This window comes from Arachis ipaensis, chromosome B2 (genome assembly GCF_059453495.1).
Source record: "Arachis ipaensis isolate K30076 ecotype BB chromosome B2, ASM5945349v1, whole genome shotgun sequence".
Lineage (NCBI taxonomy): Eukaryota > Viridiplantae > Streptophyta > Magnoliopsida > Fabales > Fabaceae > Arachis > Arachis ipaensis.
In genome coordinates, this window is record NC_142437.1 from 100,130,719 (window position 1) to 100,134,442 (window position 3,724).

The following is a 3,724-nucleotide window of genomic DNA, read 5'->3' on the forward strand; positions in this document are numbered from 1 at the left end:
CACAAACTCTACATCAAGAACCAGAATTTTTACATGTGCTTGGTTTCATTCTCTGTCATAAAAGATTCAAGTAACAGTCACGCTGATTGATATTGATAAAGAGGTGGAGTGATAAGCTAGAGAAATTAAAAGAGGAATGAAATAGAATAATAGATTATGAAAGGGGTTATAATAGAAATAATTTAAAAAAAAATTATTTTAACCAACTTTGACCATCAAAAATTAAAAAAAAAAAATTAACACTTAATCTAAACACCAACAATAAAATTAAATCAAATTAAACATTAAAAATATTTTTAAAATATTAAGAATAAAAAATATACTTTACCTTTGAATTTTTGTTTGATTATGGTTTAAGCACCATTTTCAACTTTTTTTTATTATGGTTTGCACCTCTTTCAACTTTTTTGATGCGGCCCTGCCTCTCAACTGTCTTCATTTCTGCCTCCTCCTTCAGGTTCGCATCCCTCATCTTATTCTAAGTTTCTTGCTTACACTTTATTCTTGTGCTAACCTGAAGATTTGTTGAGTTTTTTTTTTTTTTTTTTTTTTTCCTTTTGCGATGTGTTCGTTGTTTCTAAGTTTTGTACCGGTTATTTATGTTGTGATAATGCTTCTGGATATAATAATGCCCATTACCTGTTTGTTAAAATGATTCAACGGAACCATTAACAGAAGAAAACTCTTTCTTTTCTCAACTGCCCACGTAGCTTTTATGTCAATTTGTGATGTTTTGGTGCTAGTTAAGTATAGCATTTCACGGACGCTATATAATTTCCCACTCTAGTGTTTATCATTCTTCGGCTGCATCTCGAAGTAGAGCACGTGCTTCTTTTCTGGTTCAATGTCATGGGCATTAGCATTGCAACATTCATCGTTTGTTTCATTATGTAATCATTTTCGCGCTTCTCTTTCTGTTGTTCAGCATGGCTCTTTTCATAAGCTGCTACTTCACTTCTTAGACCACAGCTTGTTCTTTCAAACAAATTTTCAATTTCCTTTTATTAAAAAATTCTATCATCTCTAACCAACTTGATTTGGTTAAGTGGTTAACTCACTTGTCTGTTTAAGTAAGTGTGGGGTTTCAAATCCTGCCTTGTGTATATAACAATCTATTGGCCAGCGGCAAATGTTTAAAACCCTTAAATGGAGCTCCGATCTGTGATGAATTAGTCTTTGGCCTGCCAAGCTGAAAAATACCGTAAAAAACCAAAAAGAAAAATTCTATCATCTCTGTCTTTATTTTTTAAAGGTGTTGATAGAATCCTCTCTAAGTGCTAGAGTTTTAGTTCAGTCTGCGCTTCTCCCAACAACCAGTGGTAGTACAAAACTCTCCAATTTAACTCTTCCTTTTTGTGTCCCTATTTATATGAACTAATTTATAAATACATAAGAACTTTTTAGAAAAAGGCTGTTTAATTTCTATGACTCTGTTGTGTTGTTGTATTATGATGCTGGGTTAAGTGATATGATAATGATGTTATGTTTAGAAACTATAGTGCTAAATTGCTTCTTTGATTTATTATGCATAGATCCTTTGTACATGTCTTTCAACTGGTACATGACAACTGTTTTTAAAGATATTTAGTAATTTTTGAGTGGATAGGATTAGGTGTTTTCATGCATGGGCCATTGCAAAAACAAATAGTATGCGGTTAGGTTCTCATCCTAAGTTCCTAACTTCTTGTCTGCTGCAATTATTCGTGATTTAAGTTTGTCAAACTATGTATAGTGCATTTGATTCTTATCAATTCTTACTGTTTCTTCATTTTTCAATAATCATTTGGGCTTGAATTACAGAGGAGAAGTAACATTCATGGATTCTTAGGGCCAGACAACTCCTTTGCCGCGACTTTAGAATGTTGAAAAGGTTATATATAAAATTGAAAGCATTTAGCTCTAACATCATGCGGATGACAGAATAGCAGTGTTTGTTTTTACCAAGACTTCCTCCTTGTCAAGGTTTTGGAGGTTGCAGGAGGAGTCATGGATGAACTTGCAAGCCCTATAAGTCCTAGGAAAGACGTGGTCCAAAACCAGTCTTGAATTCATGCAATTAATCAAGGTTCGTACCTCTAATATCTATGCATGTATTAATGGCAACAAAGTCTTTTATCAAAAGGAAAAATTGGCAGTATGAAAAATACACTAGCAAAACTATAATTCTAATTTTCTCATTTCAATTGAAGAGGTACACCAACTGTTGTATAAGCATAACACTGCTTCTGGCATTTATGACTTGTATTTGGATTCAATATTTGTCAGCTTATGAAAATTCAACTGCCTCTGGTCTTTGCATTCTACAAATTCCTTATTCAAGTTGATATAGAGTGAGAAGCATAAAAGGAACAATGAGTTTTGCTACAAGAAAGCGGGACTTATCATGCAGCAGTCTGAAATGATGTATGTTTCGAAGCCTGTGTCGAGTTGAGCAGAAAGAGTCGGTGAGAAGCTCCGTTTCAATGGTCAAAGACTTTCCGGATTTAGGAAGAAGAATGCAAGAACAAAGGTGAGTTTATTTATACCGTTTTCTTTACGTATGTTAGAGAATATTAAGAATATCTTACAATTCCGTATCACCTTTGTAATTTGATTAACTAGGTTCACATTACTACTCTTAGTGGATTTGAGCTCATATTAGTAGTACTAGTATGAATAAGGTTACAGCTAGTTTGTTGCATCCATTATCTATCAATAGATACCAAGTAAAATACACATTATTTGTTAAGAACAAATGGTGAGACTTCTTAAGAACCAATGTTATATATTGACAATACAATTTATTAGGAAAATTGAAGAATAAACTACATGATAATCAAGTTGGACGTGAATCTCTGGAAAGATCTGTTGCCAACTAGGTGTGTCTATGCTATTATACTTTTAGACTTGCCATTTTTTTTGGTCGAAATGTCACATGAATCAACCAATTACAATCTTGATCATGCTGCATGCACTTATTATGCATGCACTTGTTATGGTACTTGACATGATTAGATTCTAATACCTTGTACTCTACAAATTTGTCGATGTTGTAGTTTGAAAAAATGACTAGAATATATTTTTTTTTTTATAATATTAAGGGTTCTATCTACTACTTATCATCAGCCAAGTTTTGAATTTGGGTCCATTCATTGCAAGGGATAGAAGGTAACCACTAGAGCAAAGTTTTGCGTGCAACGACTAATATTGAACTGCCAATAAATTGAGTCGATTTTTGAAAAGTCTTACCATTTGTTCTTAAATTGCATGGTTAGTTGGGATTTATGTTTTTATTAGAAAAATATAGACATGCACTAGTGCGATTTAATCTCATCTTTTTATGATTAAAAGGTTGGCATGTAGGCTATTATGGGTGGCTAGAGACAACCTAAGAATATCTCCGGAAACCACTTTAACAAGTTATGCGGTACCACCCTTTGGAAGAAAGGATAGATGATATACGTAAAAAGAAAGTGATGGAGGAAAAGCGTTTTATTCGAATCTAAAGAAAATCAATCAAACCCAATATACATAAATCTTTGGCCAATGTAAGATTTTCTTTGGATCCAATAAACCAGCCATTGAACCACGAAAATTCCCTTAAAATGAAACTGAGAGTTGATAAACGAGATTACGAGAGTGTGCATAAAATTAATTTTAATTAAAAGTGAGTTAGTGTTAACATTTATGTTTGAGAATTTTTATATAAATTAGATTGTAATAAATTAAATATTATTTGGATTGT

The 3,724-nt window shown here is 32.7% G+C and overlaps 1 long non-coding RNA gene across 1 annotated transcript; it reads left to right on the forward strand.

Moving 5' to 3' along the window:
* Positions 1 to 392: 392 nt before the first annotated feature.
* LOC107628431 (uncharacterized) lies at positions 393 to 2,813 on the forward strand. The gene is made up of 3 exons (XR_015905302.1): positions 393 to 457; positions 1,801 to 2,065; positions 2,266 to 2,813. It is a non-coding gene; the product is annotated as an uncharacterized LOC107628431 (long non-coding RNA).
* Positions 2,814 to 3,724: the final 911 nt, after the last annotated feature.